Source organism: Ammospiza caudacuta, chromosome 3 (genome assembly GCF_027887145.1).
Source record: "Ammospiza caudacuta isolate bAmmCau1 chromosome 3, bAmmCau1.pri, whole genome shotgun sequence".
NCBI classification, from domain to species: Eukaryota; Metazoa; Chordata; class Aves; order Passeriformes; family Passerellidae; genus Ammospiza; species Ammospiza caudacuta.
Genome location: NC_080595.1, coordinates 58,974,957 through 58,999,620, shown reverse-complemented (window position 1 = coordinate 58,999,620; position 24,664 = coordinate 58,974,957). Strand labels below are relative to the sequence as shown.

The following is a 24,664-nucleotide window of genomic DNA, read 5'->3' as shown; positions in this document are numbered from 1 at the left end:
TCTCAAATAACTTGATTTAGTTAGGAGACAATTTCTTTAATTAATGAACCGCTCATGTCTGGATAAAATATTTGGAGAACTAAAGTGCTCTTCAGACACATTACCCTTCTATTTTGATGAAGGAGCCAGCATGTCTAAGACTTCTCTGGGTTATTGAGGCTTACAGGAATGTGACCCTTTCTCCAGATGCTCAACTGCTGTAGCTATATCGTGGATGAAGCTCACTGTTATTAGTTTTGTCAAAAATAATTGTGTAGAGTTACATTTAATTACTGTAAAGATTGTGATTTCATGGGTTCCTGATACTTCATATTCCTGGTTAAATTTCTTTTAGCCATGAAGATCTTAAAAATATTTCCTTAGACATAAAGACCTGTTACTATAACTGTAGTATGTAATTAAAACCACCACTTTTGTATTTGTGCATTGAGTCTTATTTTAAGTATATAGAGTATGGGTACTAAAAAATAGTAGCTTGGTGAATTGGATTTTTATTTTTATTTTAAATATAACTTCAAAATAAAACATCACCTTACAGTTGATATTTCTTTCCATAATTTTCATAATTTCCTTTTTATTCCATCAAGAATAAATACATAGGAGAAAGATAGCATAAACAAAAAGGATAATGCTTGTGGAAGACAAGTTTGTGTAAATTAGCAGAGAATAAATTTAGGTGAGAAATGAGGAAGTTTCTCGATATCACAGAGCTGAAATTATGGGAGTATGTTCCAATTTGAATTTTAAGTTACTACTTCATAAATTTAGTGCATTTATGAAACTGGTAATTTGATATGGTTCTGTGATAGCAAGGACTAGATCACAAATGTCCAAGGGATCTGAGTGCTATCTTCCAAATCAACATATAAAAAAATCACGTATCAGCAAATAGTAAAGCTTTTCACTGTGGCTATCTGTTATTTATCAAACTAACAGGGTTTCACACTGGCTGGTTTATTGTTTATATTTCCAGATTGAGAGAAACTTAGATGGTCGACAATTGCAGATGTACTGATTTTACTTTTTAAAATATATCAGTAAATGCAGATATGTAGAGAATAATTAATATTTTGGGTCACAAAAGACTTCCAGAAACAGTGAAATCTCAAACATATAAAAATATCACTCAGAACTAAGGAAATCTACATTTTTAGTTAGAAAAATATAGCATATGTTATAATTTTTAATGTTGCATGACAAATAAAATACAATTGGGAAAATATACCTTACTGAATGTTTATTAATTCACTCAATGTACATAGAAATAAATGCACGTGTATTCCAACACACCTTTGCATCCATAGCTGTCTTTCTAATTCTTGGCAGGTGTTGGACTTCCCAGGGAAACCGACAATTTGAAGGAAACCATGCAGCATAAAGCATAAACATGGTCAATCAAAGCTTTGTTTCCCATTACCTTTTTGGTTCATTTTATCATCAAAGTGAGTCGTTGGAATTCAGCTTTCATGGCTCTTCAGAAAATTTCTTATTGAAAAAATTACTTTTCAAATTTGGTTTTGTGTTTCACAGGAAAGAATACAACACTTGAGGCCTGGATTCTCTGTGGATTTTGCAAGTGCTTGCAAAGCCATAGTTACTTGACTGGATCTATAGGTCTACAAAAACAAAAGATATATCCAGATCAGATATAATCTTCTTCTTGTGCACCCAAAAACCCTCTGACTCTTAGCAGCTGGGGATAGATATGAAAATTGACTATATCACTGTTTTTATGGGTAAGCCAAAGAAAGACTCATATAAGGAGAAAAACTGAATTGAATCCCACTCAAGACAATGAAAAATACTGTGGATTAGGATAGAAATGCAACATTTTTATATTTTGAAATCCTTCTGTATAGCACTGCTCAGAAATAATTTGCCTAACTATTCCGTTGAATTTGTTTATTAGAGAAAACAGATACCTGTTTTAGGCATTGTTCTGCTGCTAATTGTGTTTTCTATTTGCATATCACAACTCTGTTACAATCACATAAATAATGCATTGTGCCAGGTAGCATCTTTAAACTAGAAACTTATTTCAAAATGCAACATGGTGTAAGAAAAGTATCCCCATCCATTTAATCATAGCAGTCAGGGTGCAAGGTTAATTGAAGTCCATTTGGTAGAGCGCTCAGAGAGTTTAAATGCATTTAATAGGAAAGAAAAGAATTATCAGGTGAGTCAGTCATCTCAAATTATTTCTCATTTATAGGAGTTAGAGATTTAGGACATCTTAATTAGTTTAGAATGAAAATTCCTGCCTAAGAGCCAGTTGTTAACACAGCCTCTGGATGAACTGAAGTTCACAATAAGTCCCTACCACAAGATGGGAAATTATTCTGTATCTAAAATAGCCTCTTGACCTAGAGAGAGATCCCAACCACGTGTTTCTGGGATGATTCACATACATAATTCAGAGGTGATTAGTTGTACTGGTTTCCATTCTCCTCAAGGAATAGGAAAGAAATGGAGAAATTAGGAGAGGAAATGTAATTAATGAGCAATAAGGACTGTTAAAAAGGTAAGTCTGATTGCAGCAGGCAACTGGGAAATCTATTAAGACCACAATTAAGTTGTTATTTCATCCAATCTGGAAGAGTTCAACTTGTTATAATGGGACTCCTGGACAAGACATGATTTTGCAGATGGTGTTATTACTTTAAATGTCAAGGTAAGCCCCCAAACTAAAGGGGAAAAAAAAGTCAAATGGCCTTTCCTCAGGTGTTGTTTTTCAAACTCATTTCCTACAGAATCTGAATCTTTTCAGAGCCCTTGAATATCTGCTAGCATAAAAATGTCACTCAACCACGCATACAGATGCTTCCTCTCCTGCTTGGCAGGGATTTTCTTAGTAGGCGAGCAAGGATAAATATCACCATGGCATTCCCTTAGGAACACTGCATTAATGTGCATTACAGGACTTTGATGGAGACTGACTTGCAACAGAAGGGCTGCTTGCCTCCTCTGAGATCATAAAGTACAAGAATTTTACACTTTCAAGGTACAGAAGAATATACTACAACTCAGTTTGCACGTATAACATTACCTACTCCACGATGATTCTTTGCAGAAGCAGCTTTTATTGGACAAAATCATGTACTAAAATTGCAGTTCAAGAAGGAAAAACCTTAAAAGGAATCTGAAATATGGAATATCAAAAATAAAATAATGGACCATTATGCAGTAGATTCAGTTTTTGCATTTTGCAACATGATCTACATTTCTTGTATGCAAGATTGTGTTCAGAAAAGCACCAGAATGTTGACTTCCATTACCTCTGTTTAAGCCCCTAGCTCCATCTGAGATCTTCCCATTAATCTCAAAGTGCAGGTCAATGATTTCCACATGTTGCAAAGAGATATTAAGGAACACATTTCAGTCCTTCAGCCAGCCTAATAACAAGGAAATTAACAAAAAATAAGATACACTGATTTTCCCTTTCAATTCATGACATATATTTTGAAGCCACATTTTAGCATTTTTAATGAAACTCTTTGTTTAAAGGGTTAAAATACTTGATGATACTAAAATATGCTGATAATATTTCTTGTTATGATTGAATGCATCAACCCTTCTTTCTAACTGTAGTCACTTATTCAGATTTCACTGGTATTTTATAAGTTATTACAAGTGTATTCGTACCTGCACCAGCATACTGGAAAGACAGAAAAACTTTCAATCAATCTAACTGAAAAAAAATCACTCCAAGCCTTCCACTTGACATCTGGCTCAGTACTGCAAGGGAGATAAACATGTATTACAGGCATTTGGCTAAAAAAAGCCTCACTACAGCTGTTATAAAAACTCTGTGGAAGCAATGTCTTTGAAAATTGTCAAATATCTGTGGCCACAATCCAGGAATTTCGTATTTTTACAAAATGAGATTACAAGATCCCAAAAGTTTCTTAGTTATTTCGGGTTCTCACTTTACGGAAAGCTTGAGTCTGAATGCTTTTCTGTGGAAAATGTAACATTTGGTCTATTGAAGGGTATTGCTTCTCCTCACAGACCTGGTTTTATTTACTTCCTCTGTTTTGATTGCAACAGCCTTGATACCAAGATTCTGTAGATGAGTTCACCAATGTAGCATGAGAAGCTGTGATTTAAGTTAAATATTTTGAAAAATGCCTGTGGGCAAAACCCAAGATATTTTCTTGGCTGAACATTTGTAAAGTAGGACCAAGAATATAGAGTGAAATGCAATGTTTGATATTTGCTAAACTGGACAGCTATGATAAATCTACAGATTAAAATTTCCCTTTCAGGTATTGAAAAGCTGTAATTCAAAATGTATTTTATAATATTGACTTCACTTAGTCATGTTCCTAGAAAGAGTATGAAACTTCTGAATACTGTTCTACTATCTGAATACATTTTTAGCTGAGCAGCTGCTACAAATGCAGGTTGTTGATGCACAGTGTTAATTGGTAAGTACTGGTGAAGAATACAGATTAAAAAATAAGCTTGCATGAGCTAATAAACCTGTGTTTGCTTCTTGATGTGAGGGGCATTAAATAAGTAATTGCAGTAATGAAGGTGTCAGATGACTTAGAGAGAAATCATGACTTTTACTGTTTACAGGCTATCAAAGCCAACTGTTTCCAACTGTGTCTGATTAGTTTTCTTTCCAACAGTCGTTTTGCCGCAGGAGGCTTTCTAGCACTCACTCTACCTTTATTCCTTCCTTGTCTCAATACATCATTGCAATTAAAACTTTGGTTTAAAACTGCAGTTTTATGCTTGTTTAACACCAATGGTTTTACAGAAAATACTCCTGTGTGAAACTAGTTGTGGTTGTGTTCCATTAAGCTAAGCATACCACAGGCAAATTTCAAATTTATTCTTTATGCTCATCATGACCATAAGTAATATAACCCCAGCAGTAACAGGTTAGATTTTTGGCATATTTTCCACAGCCTCAGGATTTTTGATCAATTCCATCTCTTCAGCAGTTTTAAATAAGTTTTTATTAGTCTTAATTTAAAAATTACAAGTATCAAGGATCTGATGGAAAAATTTGTCTTATACTGTTTTTTAGTGGATTTGTGTTCTGTTATTTTGGGGCTTGGGTTTTGTTGTTGTTGTTGTTGTTGTTTTTGCTTTTTATTTTTCCCAGTGCAAAGCAATATAATACAGTGAAAAGAGTCCAATTTGAAAGGATACAAGCCAAATATATAAATATCTGAAATAATGATCATGATTTATGTCTTTCTGATATCACAAATACAAAACATTTATATACATAAAATGAAATTCAGCTTTTAAATACATAGTCAGCTGGGGAAGGAACCACGATTCTTTGTACCTTTTCAATATCTATCCTATAATTTGGAATAATCATGGTAAAAACCATGATTATGTAATTCATAACTAAGTGCTTTTGTACATTCAGCATGTTGGTGATGTTCACACTGCAAGTGGGGGTATATTAAAAAGTCAAAGAACAAATACGAGTAGTACTATTGATAGCTGAACTCTGATATTTAGTCTGATATGGGAAATCTGTGTCAGTTTCAACTGGGAAAAGGAAATATATTTCTTCTCCCTCACTTTCATTAGAATTGAGATAAAGTTAGTTATATCTATTCCTTCTGGAATTAATATTTGATATATTTTTTTTGTTGTATTATCCTGTGCATTATTTGGGTGGATGGAGTATTTGCGTTTTAATATAAACATGTTTATTACCTTCATACAAAAATAACTCTCCATTCATAAAATCACAGAATTATAGGATGATTTGTATTTGAAGAGATCTTTAAAGACCATCTTATTCAACTCCCCTGCCTATTTTATCCTAGAAAAAAAGGTATCACACGGTCATTCTTTTAGTTATTTGTGAAATGATGAATTGTTTGAACACGGTTGGTGTCTATACCCAAACACCCTGATGAGGTGTTATTGTGCCATCTTACCTTAATTTTAAGCTATGTAAAAATATTTTGGTCCGTGTCATGGTGAGTTGTAACAAAACAGAAAACCCTCAGCCTATTGAAGTTCTATTTCCCACCATTAGACCTCCATTTTGCAGCTATACATCCTTTAGTATCTTCTCTGTCATGAGTTTTACTTGCACAGAAAAGTTATAAAAATTATTTGCATGGAAATAAGATTTTTTTCCAAACAAGTGTTACCTACCAGTCACTAACAGTATGGAAGTGAATCTTAATATTAAACTTTACACAAGAGGTATTGCTAATTGCAGTTGCCAAAAAACAATGCAAGGAGATATGACCTCAAAGTATGAGAGATTTTTCTTGAAAGAAATCTATTTATCACAATGTTGGCTGAGCACATCATAAATATATAGGCATACAAACAAGGAAACAAATGATGATATATAATATATCTTAATCACAAACCAGTGAGCCTTATTTCATGGGAGACAAAACTGCAATTTGATTCCTTCAGAAGAGAAGAAATCTCAATCAAACCCTATTGTTTGTGGTGACTGATGACACTACAAAAGATTAGGGAGCTTGATGTAAACTGGTTCTTGGGCTGATCACACGTTTCAAGGAGATGTGCTCATTGCCAAGGTGGTGGCAGTGAAGGGGACAGGGCAGAATGCCTGCAGCATTCCTAATGTTCTATTCCCAGAACAGGTCTCAACAACCTACAAATCCTGGTGAGTGTGTTTGGCAGGCTGTACCTTTATTATTTTCCACAGATATGTGCATATGTTCCTGAAACGTGATCGAGTGACAAAGACACAAAGGCAGCCTGGCTTGGCCATACAAGAGATCCCCGTTCCTTCTTACACTTTCCTGATAGATGCACCTCCCTGTTAACTGTACAGCCTGACAAAATGACAGGTCATAACAGTAATAATAATCACTGAGCTGAGTTTATGATGTGCAGCTATACATTGTTATAGATAACAATGACAGATAATAATACTGCTTGATTATCCATAAAAATAATTTCCTATTACAAAGACCGATATCTGTTTCATGTGAGGCCAAAGTATATCACATAACTCATCTGCAGGTCCTGAGCAATGAGAGCCTGAGTCCTGCACCCTGGTTTATCCCTGGAGTGAAGCAGTGGTGCAGCAATGCTGCTGTCCCCACAGGCATGTTGGACCTACTGTTATTTTAGCTCCCTGATGTCAGTGTCACAAGCCCTGTGACTCTTAAGAGGTTTTCAGTGTCATGAGAAGTGATCATCATGCTCCATTTTCCCAGAAAAACACTCCTTTTGCTGAATAGTGCCAACTGTTGCCTGCCATTTTATTGAGGCACATCAAGTGCCAATTGGATTTCTTCTGCCAGAGGTTTAACATTTAATTTGAATGTCATAAGCTGAATGACATATAATATTAATTAAAAAAAAGCAATGAACTATCAATAGGCACTGAAAGTCTGATTTGAAATGGATGTTTTAGCTGAAAACAAGATAAAATAAATGTTGTCTTATGTTTTTCATTGTAAGAGGGAAAAATAAGTAAGAGATATTGTGAGAGTAAAATACTGTAAGTTTAGAATGGTTAACAGCAGGAATTATTACATGCATATGAATGTATAATCATTTGTATAATAATTATGTATTATGCACAATTATTTATACAACATAGGAAGCAATAGAAAAATTAATAGAGTGCATTAAATCTTATTTAAATATTCAATAGAGTCTGGAAGGCAGTTAGGGCTGGATGAAACTGAAACAATGCTGGCAAATAGGGAGCTCACTGTATTTTTCTGTAGTTTTAAAATTTAGACTTAAGTCTCAGAATTTCATTGGTACCTGTGCAAAAAAGTGTACATAAGGAAGTAGTCATTAAAAAAAAGGGAGAGAGGCAGAGAAAAGAGCCATGTTTCCTTGCCTGGCCCTGAAGAATCCTAATGACACTCAAAGTAATTGAAACCATTACATATCCTCATGTCTAAAATTCTGACACTGGAAGAAACCATGAAGCCCCTCCAGCTGCAACAGATTTTTGATGCTGGCATCTCATAAATATCCACAGAGGGGAGGATGCCTGTTGCATCCACATCCAGAGTGGGGCTGGTCTCTAAACTCACCTGCACATGAGGATCACATTATTTATCCTACATCCCCAAGGATTGGTAACATTCCCTCTTTACCAACACTCTACAAATTTCAGGTACTGCCAGAGCAGATTCAAGCTCAGCTTTATAGTAAATTGTGTTAACCAAATAGATGTATGCATTCAGGAAATGATCAGAAAGTAATGTTCTTGAGTCCTTCAGTTGAAAATACATCATAAAAAATGGGCAAAAATCCCCCTTCATGATGCCAGAAAAACAACAAAAATGAATGAGGCTGGGAGAAGCATGCATTCTTGGTATACTTGTAAAAACTTTGTATTTATGTCATAGGTTTTGAATAAAGGTACAGAATTTTTTAAGAAAGGGAATTGCACTGGCATCTATATCCTGGAATATAAAGAATATTAAAGGAAAAAAAAAAGAAAATCAATCCTGATAGTGCTCAGAAACACAGCCCATGAGATATCCTGCTGAATCAGGATGGCCTAGATTAGGAACTGTCTTGGTCAGCACATGCAAGGTTTGTAGATGCTCTGTTGAGAGTCCTGCTGTGTACGGGAAGCACTGGCACTCACTGCCAGCAATTTTTGGATGACCAGTTCCATGAAACGTTGCTGAAAGCCCTGTTTCTTCAATCAAAGAGCAGCAGTGGAAGCAGAAGGCTTTCAGTACCCTTTCCAACACCTCCCTTTATTCAAAACATGACAAGATTGGTTTTCTTTCTGTGACTGCTTGTAACATCCCAGGGAGTACTGAGAGGGAGGGTTTAACACAAATGTGACAAGTAGTCCTCTGAAACCAGAAGTCCAAGACCATGGCAATCAAAACACCTTCAGCACTACCCTGGATGGCTGTCAGATGACAAAGATTTTTGGCCAAACTGGATGTGAATTAGTCTCAAACAGAGATTTTGAGGGAAGCTGCACAACATTCTGTTTTAAATCTGTAAACAGTGAGAATTGTACTGAGCCAACTTGCCTGAATAAGTAGGAAGAAGGCCTTAATTGACATCAGGTTTTGTGAGGAGCATGAAATTCACTTTTCCTGTGTGGGAGCAGGAGGATTTTTTTTGGTCTCTACTTCAGTGATTTTACTTATTAAAAAGAAAAGCTCTGATGACTACTGAAATCTCTGAAAGTAACAGAGACTTTTTACCCGAACTAGTTTAGACAGGAGAGGAAAAAAGTCTTCAGTCAAAAACTGTTTCCCTCTAGGCAGGTACAAGCATAAACCATAACATCTGACATGCAAGCTGCTAACAGATGTCATAAAATTCAGTACACTATTAATCTTGTTATTATTAACCTTTGGGATAGTCATTGTCTCTGAAATCTAATCACATTTTATATTGATATTACAGTGCATAGGTAAGGAGCTCAGAACACTTTAAAGTTATTAATTAAAACTCATCAAGAACACTCCTGGGAAGCAGAGTGTTAAATCATTAAAATCATCTGACAGAGGAGGAGAAACTGTGCTGCAGAGAATATAAGCAATATAACTGCACAAAGCCAGATATTAAATCCAATACCCACAGTTGTCAATTCATTGTTGTAGTTGCTGGGTACCAGCCTTTTGCAAATAAAATATATTAAGAGATGGAAAATGTCCCCCCAAAAATCCTTACTGCTTAAACTAGACTTGCAGGTGGACAGGCCCTGCAGAGTGCCTGGTGTCAACACAACAGAGACACGTCCTGTGACTCAGCTCCCTTCCTCTGGCTGGGAGAAAAGACAAAATAATCCATAAAATGCCTGTTCCTCAGCCAGTGGCTGAGGCAGGGTCTGAGATTCAAGGCACTGCACTTACTGAAATATTAAATTGCTTACTGAAATACTAAATTTAGCAATTAATCCATAAGGATACTTCACTTTGTGCTTATATGCTCAGTACAGATTAAGGGAACATGGGTCACTCTCCATTTCTAAAGATGACTTCAACTGCTACAGAAATCCCCTGAAATTTTTCAACTCTCCAAGTGGAAAAGGCTGAAAAGTCATCTAACTAAAACCTAATGGATTTATATACTGTATTTGATAGTCAGACTTAAAAATTAAATTCCTCCACACTAGGTTTCGTGCATTTAAATTTCCTTGTAAAAACTTGTATTTATTCCTGGTATTTATTGTCACTTATGTTTTCTGTTCAAAACTACACTTTCAATATACCGTCTTCAACTACCTGCAACTAGAAGCGATTTAAAATCTCTTAAAAATGTCTTTTGAAAACTATAAGACGCATTTACAGAACTTCAGAATGGTATTCTGAACGAAATATTTTCTTGGTTTGTTTTAAAGTTTCATTTTAAATAAGAATATTTTTTCCAGTAAACCACACACAGAGCTATACAGCATTTCAGTATTTCAATGCTCATTTTAACATGTATTTTTCATAATCACATAGATCATACTTATATCAAGCTTTTTAAAAATCCTTTTAGAATATTACATATACTTGATAATTTATCTCCTGAAAAGAGAATGTTTAAAAAGTAATTTTTTTCTCAATTAGGAATTTTTATTGGCACTTCTGAAAGCACAAGAGCTGACCGAATCCTATCAGCTCTAACCGGAACCATCTTTACACATGCAAGGGTTGTCTGAAGCAATTTGTGACAGAGAGATTACAGTTTTCCTTGGTTTTTATCTTTCCTTTTGCCATTTTCACTGGAAACTGCTTTTTGGTTTGTAACAGCTTTGTGGAAAAGGGATCTCCCATGCAGATTTTTTCAACTGCTGTCTATTAATTCTGTTACTAAACTTAAACTAAGTGCTTATGCATTACAGAACAGATTTTGACTGAGATGCCAATGCTTTGGGGGTTTTTTTTTATGTTTTGGGTTTAACATATTTAGAAGCCAGTTAGTAACAGAAATCTTTTAATGATTATATTTGTTTTAATATTTTGTGGTAAAACATATAACTGGATCTAAACATCTAATGAACCTTGGCTTTTTATTGATTGAAGAAAACCACTTTAAAACTTCTGCAAAGTTGTTTCCAGCAGATAACAGGGTGCCATAGGAGGCATAGGAGGGAGAAGAAAGACAAAAAATTATGAATAATACTGAAAATATGAAACACATTGATGAGCTATGCAGGAAGCCCCTCACATAAACAGAAGTGCACAAGTGTCTCTGCATGCAAGCATAAAAACACCAGCAGATGCTATAGGTTTCTCACCTATAGTTTCTTTCTCTAGATCAGAGCAGTCCCCTCTACTGAATGCATTGGGCAGTACAGTAACTCATGTTATCTGGAAACCTCACATTTCTTTTTACCTCTCTCTTCTTAAGTGTTCTCCCTGGTTTTGGTTTATTAGGAACACAGTAATATTCTGTAAAGCATGGCCCAACTGAGGAAAGATGAAGTAGGCTGAAGAAGACAGCTAATGTTATTTAACTCATTCACTCAAAACAGCTAAAATGATACAAAAAAATTACATTTGAGATCATCATAACAGAATATCAGTGAATTATCTTCTGTCATAATTCTAAAGCAAATAATTCAGATATGTTTGTTTGATTGAAGTATTAGATATTAAGAAAACAACTTCAATACCAGCAAACACCTGAGAATGCAAAGTGCAAATTACTTTGAAAACACCACAGTGATGATTTCAGATCAGTGCTTACTGATATCTCATTCCTTTGTCAATGTATAGCTCACTTCACTGAGTCTCATTATAAAGTCTTTCCCTTGTGTGTCGCTGAGACAATAAATAAACAAAAATATAAACCATCAAACAAATAAACTTCAGTGTCATGGCTGTCCCAATTTGACTCCTGAATCTCTGTTCTCTTGAATCCTATTATGCTTTCTTAGAGCTTATGAGCTGGAAACCTCCACATCTTTCTACAACTTGCTACGTTAAAAAAATCTGGGATGCGATTTATCTCTATCTGCTTCTATGTGAACTTTTATCAGCTCTAATTGCCTCTCTGCTTTGATGTACTCATAAAGTCTTTCAACGCTTCCATTCCCTTCCCTCCCACTTGGGAAAATATCCCAATCCTCAGAATCTGACCTTTGGCTTATTTCATGAAGACGAAAGCAGAGAATTTATTCAGGCTCAGAGCAATACTAACGTCATTAACTTACTTCCCACTTTCTGTATATCCCTCAGTGGCTTCACAGAATACTTGATTGGCTTTTTGCTTGTGTATTTAAATGACACAAGACCATATTTTTGCTACAAAAGTGTCTATTTCCTTTGATTATTTTATTGCATTTGTAGCTTTACCTTTTACTGACATATTTTAAATTACACATTTTTAAATTATCTTTTTGATTATATAGCACTCTACTTTCCAGACCATTTTCAACCCTCCTTACACTCCTGCTTCCACTCCAGTCCTCCCTCCTTTTCAGCAGCTGTAGCAAAATTGTGTTCCTCTGAATTTAGGTATGAATTAGACAAATTACTTTATTCCAAAACTCCAGGCAGTTGCCACACCATACAATGGTAGATGAATGGTGCTGAGACATCAGCTGTAATTCTGACTGAATGAGGAGTCAATTACATCAGTATTTCCCTGACTGGTAGTTGACAAAACAATTCTAGTGATGGGAGATTCAGAACTTTTCTGCGAAGACTATGCTGTTACTTCACTAGCCTAATGGATGTTTTTTCCCGGTAGTCAACCTCATCATTATTTGCTGCAATTGAGGTTTTCTCTCTTGTACCCTCCCCAGAAGACATGGAGAACACCTTAAAGTATTTGAATCTTTTAAAATCAGCATTTAAACCTTGTGGATTGTGTTTCATCCATCACCCTTCAGCTTTCTCCATACAAGGCCTCCTTGTTCTTCTCTATTAATTTTATTTTCAAACTTTCTAACCACGCTTTTTGCTCTGATTTTTTGGTGATTTTTTTTTAATGGTTTGTTGTTTGCTTGAGTTATTTTTGGTAGAGATTGCACCTCTGCTAAATCTTTCTTTAGGTAAAGAAAAAATCATCCAAATGGATTTTGATAGATTTCAAAGACTACTTCACACATTTTTCATGCTGTATACTTTTACAGCTAGAATTTACTCCCTTACACATCTCAATATCACGTGCTTTTTAAACTAAATAATTACAATATCCAGAACCACTTAAATTACATACTCTTGATTTCAAACCTTTCCTCCAATCTGCTCTGTTCATGAGGCCCCTTTATCTCTAGTCCTATTTAAAATTAGTAAGATTTTCTATTCTCTTCTTTCATTCATTAAGGAAAATAATCTACACAATGTAGCTTTGCAATTAATGGGGGAATACTGGTGATTCTACATCATACACCATCTTCCTCATGCATGGACCTTTCCTATTCCAAATGGATTTGTCTGAACTTGTATTTCCATAGTTTACTTAAAAGACTGTTGTGGGGGACAACATCAAAGTCTTAAACTCAACAGGTATGCCTTCCAGGCCACTCTGTCATCGAGAACTTTCTGTCCTACAGAGCAGATGAATGCATTTGTAAGTAATATTTCTTCTTTCCATGACCTTCTTCATAGTTCCTTCACATTCATGTGTTATCATTATACTGCAAAGGTTCCATACTGTTGCCACCTTAGTGCAAGAGTTTCATACCTCCTTGGTGTTTCTCGCAGGCAGCTCCTCCAAGCACTGCCTCTTTCCTCTTCTCACAGCAGCCAACTGACTCCAGCTCCCCTCAACCAACCAATCCACTCTTTTATAACACTCTGCTGATTGGCTACAGCTGTGGCCGGTTAAAGTCAGGCCTGTTCCTAATCTTTAATAATTAACCCAGCTGCAACTCTTTAGGGGGTAAGATTACTTTCTGTACTACCTTTATGTACTTATATGCTGTCCCCCTACATTCAAGTTATCTATGCAACTAAGGATTATAAGAAAATATTCCAGTGTATAATCACAATGTTCTCTGTTACATAATTTAATGCCTTTCTCTTGTTTTGATCTAAAACATTAAGTTCCTTTTTCTGCACTCCATTGCTGTTTTCCTCTCCAGTCTCGCTTTGATCCTAGCATGAATAACTATGTCCCCTTCTCAGTTTTAGCACATCTTTCGTTATGTCCATTTTGCTTATATCCATCTTGGTGTTTCTATTTTCAATAAAAGAATTTCAAAAACTGAAATTCAGATCCCTATACTACTTTCAGACTTCAAGAATATCTTCTCAAAAAGGTTCCAAAATCCTGCTGCCATGTGTGTGTCATGTCCAATGCGTAAATTCTCTGTATGGTTTGAAAATGTAGAAAATAGTCTAATCTGTGGCAAAGGACATATTTGAGACAATATGTTGTGGAGATAAGGCATAATCATCTGACACAATAATTTTCAGACTACTCTCTGCACACATTTTTAGGGTATCTAGTGAACACAGAAGATTGCATTTCCCACAGTGGTGTTTTTTCTACAATAACTTTTAATGACTCTGTAATGATTGTATGAAATTACTGTCCTGCAGGTGGTTTGAAGGCAATTTCTTTATATCATTTTAATGGTTCAGAACAGATGTGCTCACTAATCTTCTTGCCAGCTAGGTGCTGCTGTGATGTCTGTATACTACAGTACTTTTGGCCATGGTCTACTCTCCATTTCCAATTAGCTCTGTGGGAACTTTTTTACCTGAATAAGGGCAAGATCAGGTTTTTGCTGTTGAAGAGGCTCTAGAGAAGCATGAATATCTTTTCACTGACAAAAATCAAGAAAGGAATTAATAAATGTCCATCCTGGAATCACAAGGAGATTTCCTTAATTTGGCAAGATAAGAGCTTGTAGCTTTAAAGTGAGGGCGCCTTGCTATTGCAAGGAAGAGATAATGTGCGATTACTCCTTTAATAGTTTTAAACTGTGGAAGGAAAAACCAACAGTGGCAGAAATGTGGCATAATCAGAGCAGTTACATGTCAGTGACTACCATGGCTTGCATCTTACTTGGTTCTAACTGGGAAGGGGATTTTTCATGAACTTCAATGCTATCCATGTTTTCCCACATGCTGAGGTTCAGCAACTCCCTGATAATACTTAAGGGAAGCTGTGGCAGTCTCCGGACCATTACAACTTAGCAAACTATGAAGATGGAGATTGAGCTATAACAGTGAGAAAAATAGTAAGCTGAATACCAGATTTGATTTTCTGAGGGATAGAAAACAGAAAAATCAGTTTAAAAAATTAGACTTTAAAAATTTATTGGTAAGAATTTTAATTATTTGGCATTAATGTTAAAGGTCCTTTTTCTGGGAAAGCAGAGTTCTGAGATTGGAATTTTTTGTGGAAGATTGCTGCTACAGTGACGTATGTGTGTGTCAGAGGCAGCAGATCAGAGGGCTGAAGTCTGTTTTTTACAGCAGCAGTTCAGTCCATCCCAGGTCACCCTGAGAGTCCTCTTTTGGGATAGAAGAGTTCTGGAGGTCATTGCTTTACTTCTATATTCTGCTACTGGCCAAATTGTGGCATTTAAATATTTGACCTTTATAAAAACAAACAAAAAAGCAACCATGCTTTACAGCATTTACATAAATATTTAAAGTTGGAAGTTCAAAGAAAATTTTAAAATAGTTTCAGAACCTGGATTAATTCATTAATTTCATGAATTTGAATTTATGTTAATGTTTGTGCTAGGCTCCTAGATAAATGATATACCATTAATTCAGGTCTAAATGCAATGGTTTTAGGTTACAATGTTGATTCAGGTACTGAAGCCAATATTGGAAATACATCAGCCATCCTCCCCTACTTATTAATAAACAGTCATTTCCAAACAATTAATAAATGACAAACGCCCACTTATTTAATTTCTGTGATTCTATTCAAAAGGAAGTGAGCAGACAGCTATGGCCAAGTCTTCATCACTTCCTAATACCATTATAACAGCACTTTTAACTCAAGCCAGCCACAGATATTCCAGAATACACAAAGTAGAAGATGAATTAGATTTGAAAGATTGAAAAATTTATGTGAATGTGATGTTAGTTCATCACTTCCTAATACCATAATAGCAGTGTTTTTTACTCAAACCAGACACATATATTCCAGAAGACTCAAGGTAGAAGATGACTTAGATTTGAAAGACTGAAAAATTCACATGAATGTGATGTTAAAATCAAGTTTCTGGTCTGTGGACAGATTACACTGGGTTACTGCTACTGTTACTACAGCTACTGAGCAGGTGCTTAGTGCACCATAGAACATCAATTAAAACAGTGATCTCCAAAGTGTGGTGAGGTGCATAGAACCCAGGGGGTGTGCAAGGTAATCCTTTGGGGTGCAAGAAGAAAATAATTTTTGTGCCATCAATAAGAAAGATTCACTATTTAAAAAATTTAAAATAAGGCTTATTTTGTCTTTATATCATCCTTGTTAAAATTCCTGTTCTTTCGTACAATTTGGAGTGTGAATTTTATATAGTACACTGTGCATACACATAATTTATAAATAAATAACTGTAGGTACATGGAGCATGTGCGCTCAAAATTCTTTCCTTGGCAAAAAAGTTTTGAATTCCCTGTACTATAGGGACTACTATGACCTCCAGCCACAGGAACGTAAAGAATATTTAGTTCAATATTCAGTCAACAAAAGAGTTGCAGTAAATCCATGCCAGGCTTGACCCCTGCAGCAGGAAATTTGCTTTTATTTTATTTTGAACAGTTATTCTACTTCAAACCCATGACTTAGACACGTAAAGCCTGGTCCAGCCCTTCGCCTTCAATGTGGGAGACTTCAAAAGTGGAAATACAGTTTGCCAATAAATATTAAGTCTTGAAGAGCAGTTTCAGTCTAATATAATGACATGTGAGTCCTCTCCCTTCCCTCAGCTGCTCTGGGCCTTCCTGGGAAGTGGCTCAGTCACAGACAGCCCTTGCTCAGAGTGAGGGGCAGAGCTCTCTAGAAGACATTTGGGTGAACCTGGGCTATCAGAAAGCAATTCTCACTGTGCCTGACAGACATTGGTAATAAAGATAATAATGTAGTTGTAACTGCCCCTCTTTGTGCTGTGTAGTTTGTAATAAAACACAATTTAGTGAAAGTGAACAAGAGAAGAAAAAATCCTTGTCTTGCATAAATAGGTATAAACCAGTGTAGGGCAATGTGTTAAGAAATATTGGTAGAAGGAAGAAAAAGCTTTGATTTGTCACTCAGTACTTGGATGAAGTTCCATGCAAAATTCATGGAATATCTGAAGATTTGTGTTCCCTTGTCTGTGAGACTCAGATTTCTCTCCCCATTGCTCAGCCTGCACTGCCCATCCATTTGCAACTTCCTTCACAACTGCATTAGGAGCAAGCACTGTAGCTGCAGGTTCTGACCTTGATGGCTACACCAAGATATGCAGGAAAAGAATTGTTAAGATTAGGAGCCTTGCTTGATCTCAGGCTTTGATGATTTAAAGATGACAGCTAATCTCACTCCTGTCAGATGAGGACTTTGAGGGTTTCTGAAAGGACACAGACACCCAGATTTGTCATTCACATGAGCTTAGCAGCTTTTTTGACCACCATCTATTTGCTAAGTCCTTTAGAGATCACACTAAAACCACAGAAATGCAATGTCCTCTTTAAATCATTGACATCAGAAAACTGAAGACTAGTATTAAACTTGACATCTACCTGACTGTTGCTAATGTTTTGCTTTTTTTTCCAAGAGAAAGGAAAATATATTTGTTGGAGAATTAGCATTTTAGGGTTTTGTTTTTGTTTTAGTTTTTGTTTTTGTTTTTGTAAAGGGCATTCAAAATTGAGTAAGTTTTAAATTAATTTAATGAACTCTAAGTTTCTGGTTTGTTTGATTCTGACTGAGAGATTGTGCAACTACCATATGATATAAAACAATATCCTTCTTCTATTAGCCAAAAAAAAGGTATTGTTTGCAAACTAAACAATTCTTCAGGGGTAGGAAGAAAAATCCAAAAAGCAACAGTTCTAGACTCAGGACTGTGAAGTTCAGGGAGAAAATTATTGTGGTGACCTTATAGCAAAGGAAAGGTGTTTAATGAAGTGGGATGTATGAGTGGGAGGGGATTAATTGTAAATTCAGCACTTGCCTTTAACTAAAGAAGTTAGATTTGAAAACTAAGTTTCTACAGGTTTTCATACAAAAGACTAGGAAGTCTTTTTATAAATCCCAGATTTATATTCATAGTAGATGAATTAGTTTTACTTAAATTCTCAGCCTGTAAATGTCACTGAAAAATAGATTAATCCAGCACCACAATGTAGTGCTAACAATCAGATCAAGAAGAAAGACACAAGAAATTATTAATCATGGAATCATTTAGGTTGGAAAAGAACACAAAGATCATTGAGTCCAACCATTAACCCAACACTATCAAGTCCAAACTATGTCCCTAATCATTATACAACATCCCTAAGCACCACAACTACACTTTCTTTAAAATCTCCAGGGATATGCACTTAAATATTTCACTGGGAAGCCTGTTCCAATGGCTGACAACTCTTTCAGTGAAGAAATTTTCCCCTAATATCCAATCTATACCTCCTCATATGCAACTTGAGGCTATTTTGTCTTGTGATATCAGTTTTTACTTGAGAGCAGAGAATGATAAGGTCACTCTTGAGTCTCCTTTTCTCAAGCAATGAGAGAAAATAAAGGAAGCAGAAAAGAGAAAGGAGAAAGAGAATTGTGAGAATGCAGGCATAGAAACAGGAAAAGAGGAGAATGGAAATATAAAAAAGCATGAGGGGAATTGTGAACATAAACAAAAAATTAGAATAAAAAACATCAGATTTAATATCAGGGTGAATAAGGAAAGACCAAAGGAAATTGTCTTTGATACAAAAGGATACAGTTTGATAGAAAGCAGAAGGCATGAAATACATTAAATAATATGAGCTGCTAAAGGAGGTGGAAAACCCATATACTTAACAAAATATATATATGAGAATGTCAGTAGAGATACTCTGGTTCAAAAAAGATGAATGTGGTTGGCAGACAGACCTGACACTGGTAGTCTGCACAGCCTGTATAATAGGAAATATCCCTGAAGTGTGCATTCCTGAAAGGAGGAGCTGCTGGCATGGTCCTGGTCAGCTGAACCTCCTGAGACACTGGCTCAGTCCCTGGGGCTTGCAGTAGCCAGCTGGCAGAAGTCATTGGGATAGCATTATTTTTAATTTCAGAGTGAAGACTGTGACCCTCCTTAGTTAGCAGTGAAACTTGTGGCGACACCATCTCCAGGTCTGATTATCACCATTTCCTATGAGGCACACCTTAGCCATCTCCTGCTGCTGCAGAGCACAGCTGCCCACAACAGAGGTATGTTTCCAGATTGGGAAAAATATTTTTGTGGATTATCAAATAGGCTGCACTGGGTCCTTTGACTCCCCTGACAGGAAACATCACCCAAGGAGACGGAAAACAATGGTGCTTTACATTGCAAACACAGCTTTGAAAGGCAAAGGATAAAATTGACATTTTGTGCAACAAATACATCGTTGTCATTTCTTTTCATGCTATCTGTGCAGCCTATATGTAACTCACGCCATAGACTAGAGAACAAAATGCAGCTAGTTTTGAGTGAGAACTTAAGTAAGCTGAGCTTACTACAGCTGCCTGAAGTTGCCAATTGACTTCTTGCATGGTACCAAAAAGGTAAAGCACAGTGGGTTTTTTGTTGTCCTAAACTGGAAAAGACACCCTGAAATATTTGCATTAGGCTTACTATACTATTGCACTGACATATAATGGACAAACAGAATTAGAGCTGATGTTACAACTCCTGCAGCTCTATCCAGATAAGAATGTAACAAATTAGATAACAGCCTTGTCTCTTTTCAGCAGAGAATTAAACTGACCCATTGTATCCCTGTACTTCATTGGGAGCTCTTCTAGAAACTAACCTCAATCTCAGTGCTTAATTGCTGGTACATTTTATATGCTCTGCACTTCTTACTTCTGTTTTAGTATCATAATAAAGATATTTTATACTACTCAAAGTCTACTTTCTGCTTTATTGTAACAACACTTCAATCATTATGGGAAAAATTGATTTTACAATTATAAAGGATTGAAGGGTAAACAAAAAACTGCTCCAGAGAATATTTTTTGGGGTAAATTTTGATACCAAAACTACTTCTATTTCTGCCTTATAGCTTGCTTCATGAAACACAAGGTAAAGTGGTTAGAAAATGCAATGTATTTTCCAAAGATGTTGATGAAAATAGATACGGTATTAGTAAAAAGTCAACCGAAAACAGCAAGGTCTTTAAAATCACAGCCACACTTGACTGAACAGTTACGAGTGTCCTTTTAGTCACCCTAAAGCTTCTTATTTCAAAGCTACAAAATAGATGTATTGACAGTTGCACAGGAATGAACTTTAAAGATACATAAAGGCAGCAGAGGTCAACCAAACTCTGAATAAATGTCATGATGCCAGAGGCTCATGAGGAAGTGCAAGAAATTCAAGCACTGCTGCTGTCCCTGAGACCAGGATAAAGAATTAACAGTACTTCTTATGCAGTGCCCCGGAGTCGAAGCAAAGGGATTCCAAGTGTTTTCTTGTCCCAGGAAAGGAAGAAAAGAGGTCAGCAATACCCAGCTTCACCACTACTGCCCCAAGGGCACACCTTGCCAAATCTTAGCTAGAAAGGGAAAGTCTACAGAATTTTTTGGCTTCAACCATGGTCTTTTTCCAACAAAAGAGTGAAGGACTATTGTTCCCTCCCTTGTTCCCTCATCTGTCCTGGCAGTTATTTGTACATTTGTACAAATGTAATGAGTGCATGTATATGTAAACAAAAACATATGTAAGAATCTGTAACACTGCTTTTGCCTTTCAAGCTTTCTGAGAGATGAGAACCAAGCTGGGAGTTTCATCCTGCACTTCTGCTGACATCTCTTACAGACATTTTCAGAAACAGAGCTCAGAACTGCAGTGATTTTTTACCTGTTGCTGAAAAACTTAACTATTCATACAGAGTTTAATGACAGGCTTCGGGGAATTAGTCTGGATATCATTTTTGCATCAGTTCAGAAGGATTTATGAGGAAGCTGAATTTTGCTAGTAGCACAGTTTTCCCCCACCTGTTGTTCTCTCCAAAGCAAAGACAGTCCTGCATTTCCCAGTGCCCTCTCAGGACAGAGAAGCTGCTCCAGGAGTTTCTCTGACCCAGGAGCAGCTGCACAGCACACCCTCCCAGCACATTTCCTGACATCCAGAGATGTGCTCAGTGTCTGCCACCTGGGGCTGCATGGGACACCGTTTGACTTGACAGGTCCACTCCTGAATGATATTTACTTGTGGGAGGGATCTGCCAAGTAAGAGTGGCAGATTGTTTCCACAGCCTCTTGCACACAATGTTTTATTTTCCCTTGTTCTGAAATTGCCAATATGTTTCTCAGATAAAGCTACAAAGCCAGATGGTACAAATAAAACACATTAACAAGACTGACTGCCCTTGTGAGAAGAGATCATATCCCACTGTTAGGAATTTCCAACTGTAAGTAAACACATGGAACTGCAGAAAAATAGGTGGATGCCTGGAGGAATCAAGTTCACTGCAACACCTGAGGCAATGAGTTTCTGTCCAGCCTCTTGTCATGTCAGGCAATCTCACTGAAATTGCTGAATGGCAGCATTAATGCATGTCTGTGATGAAATCCTGAGGTTCAATTGCAATAATGCTTAAGGCTTATCATAAGAGCACATCTTCAGCTGTGGGCATGACTAACACCAGAAGAGAGCTGCCACATTAATCCTACAGTTAAGCACAGTGCAAAAGCAATGAAGAGGCTTTCAGGATGGGTTTGGAGAGCTTATATCTGCATACTTCTTGCTATCTTGCACTAAATCTGTGACCCATGGCATGGCTGTATCTCATACTCATACTAACCAGACTGAAAATGCCTGATATGTCTTCCTATGCTGCACTCCCACACCCTAGCTACACAAAGCACATATCTCAATGTAGCCATTAATCATCCTTGCCTGCATGCCCTTCCTGCAGTTTTGACTGTTCACTACAACACCTACTTCTGATAAAGTATTAGCTCTGCACACTTCTGATAAAGTATTAGCTCTGCATTTTTCACTTTTCATCTAATACGATTTAAAAGCTAAGACCTGTTCTGTTGCTTTAGGCATCACTGCTTACAAGGCTCAGCTTAACAAGGACTGGTTTGTTAGGGCAAGAAGGAGAACCCAGGAAAACGCCAGCCACTCAGGCTCACCTCGATCCCTGAAAAGGTGATGTAACAGGTTGTTCTGGAGGTCGTCACCAAGCACGAAGGCGAAAAGGTCATCAGGCACATAGATGGTCAACATAGATGCACCAAGTCATGCTTGACCAATGTGACAGCCTTCTGTGACATCATGGCGGGACAGGTCAACAAGTGGAGGCAGTGGATGTTGTCTACCTTGATTTCAGCAAGGCTTTTGACACTGTCCCTCATACTATCCTTGTAGGTAAGCTCAGGAATTATGGGTTACATGAAAGAACAGTGAGGTAGATCAAGAACTGGCTGAATGGCAGAGCTCAGAGGGTCATGATCAGAGGAGTAGATTCCAGATTAAGGTCTGTAGTCAATGGTGTCCCCCAGGGAACAATGTTAAGTCCAGTGTTATTCAACTTTTTTATGAATCACCTGGATAAAAGGATACAGTGGACCCTTGGCAAGTTTGCTGATGATGCAAACGGGGGGAGAGGCTGTTACCCTTGAAGTTGTGCTGCCATTCAGTGGGGCCTTGACAGGCTGCAGAGTTGGGCTGAGAGAAACCTAATGAGGTTGAACAATGCACCTGGGGAGGAATAGCCCCAAGTGTCAGCACAGGCTGGGAACTGACCTACTAGAGAGCAGTTCTTTGGAAAAGAACTTGGGAGCTTTGGTGGATTATGGACTATAAGTGGCCATGATATCCTGGAGTGTATAGGGAAGAGTGTGGCCAGCAGGCTGAGGGAGGTGATCCTCCCCCTCCACTTGGCCCTAGTGAGTGGGAGTGCTGTGTCCAGTTTTAGCCTTCTCAGTACACGAATGAGAATGACCTACTGCTGAGGATCCAGTGGAGAGCTATAAAGATTAGGGATCTGGAGTATCCATTTTATGAGGTGAAAGCTTGGCCTATTTAGTCTTGATTAAACACTGGGAGGGGATCTCATCAATGCATGTAAATATCTCAAAGGCAGGTGCCAAGTGGGTTGGGCCCAGTGACAGGATGAGGAGCAATGGCCACAAAGTAAACACAAGAAGTTCTACCTCAAGAACTTTTTCACATTGAGGGTGGCAGACTACTGGAACAGGCTGCCCAAGGGGGTTGTGGATTCTCCCCCTCTGGAGACAATCAAAACCCACCTTGATGCATTTCTGTGTCACCTGCTCTAGGTGACCCTGCCTTGGCAGGGGAGTTGGACTAGATTATCTCCAAAAGTACTTTCCCACACTAAGAATTCCGTAATTCTGTGATATGTGAGGTTTTAAATCTGAAGAATCATTGCTAACATTGCTAATATTAATAATCATTACTATAAGTTATTTAATCTTTTTCTTTACTGTCTATGTTACTCATCAGACTTGTGATAAAGTCACCTGTGAAGGTAAATTTTAAATGATACACTGCAAAATCTTGGGCTCAAAGACAGATTTATGTCTTACAGATATATAAATGTAAAGTAAAAAATAGGGAATTTCTCAGGCTACTCCTCCACTTTGGAATGTGCAGACTACAACAACTTAAGTTATATTGCAGGGGTTTCTCCCTGAAATTCGTGGGAATGTTCATTTAGATATGAAAAAAGCAAAATTTCTCAGCCAGAACCTTTTTAAGTAGAAACAGTTTTTTTATTTCTCTGATTAGAATAAGCTAGCTGTCCATGATTTGATTTCAGATGTCTTGCAATTACCAACAGCTGGACAAGTGTAGGTAAATACTTCAGGTGTTGGCAGTGCAAGCACAGTGGATGATGCATGGCTCAAATGTGGATTGAAAATTATTTCCTTTGAGTCAGCTTTTTGTTATGTAGTTACACTTGTTCTTCACCCTTCAATACCACTGAAAATACTCCTCATCTGACTGACCACTGGAGATCAGCTGCTCTGTGGGCATTTGAAAGGATGCTAACAGTTTGATATAGAAACAAATTTAGGAAATTTCCAAATTTAAGCATTCCCTGAATAGTTGTTACATCATAACGATGTGAAGAGCCTGCTCTGAGCCATACAAGCATCCTTGCTTTCACAAAAAACAAGTTACACATGATTTTTATACAGTGCAGTATAAGAAAGAAAGAGACTTCTACAACCACTGGAAAGGGCAGGCCGCAGTCATGTGTAGGAATGATATCTTGGGTCATTGCCTCCCTGATCATTCAGGCTGTGTCACAAGGATCTGAATCCTTTAGTATGCAGGAAGGTCCACTTCTGCAATGCAAAACCAAACTGATTCATTTAAATTATTTTTGTAAATGAGATAAGATAATTGAGCAGAAAAATCCAGTATAGTTTTTCAGATCAAGAAGTTAGGGAGAGTTGCACAAATGTCAGCAGTTGCGAGAGAGCTGAAGTCAAACTGTTGGCAACTAACTAGATTTTAGGAGCGGTGGAAAGACCTTTCCTGTTAAGAGGGCTGTGTCTGGGAATTATGACATATTCAAATAAAAATGAAGAATTCATTCAGAATGATAAGGTTAAAAAATGTTTTTCTTACTTCAGCTTCTAAACTTGT

At 37.0% G+C, this 24,664-nt stretch overlaps 1 long non-coding RNA gene across 1 annotated transcript; it reads right to left on the bottom strand.

Annotated features, from left to right (window-relative positions):
• Window positions 1-605: 605 nt before the first annotated feature.
• On the bottom strand, window positions 606-13,647 carry LOC131556281 (uncharacterized). Its single transcript, XR_009274594.1, has 3 exons — window positions 13,591-13,647; window positions 3,276-3,392; window positions 606-1,616 (listed from the first exon to the last, which is right to left on the bottom strand). It is a non-coding gene; the product is annotated as an uncharacterized LOC131556281 (long non-coding RNA).
• Window positions 13,648-24,664: the final 11,017 nt, after the last annotated feature.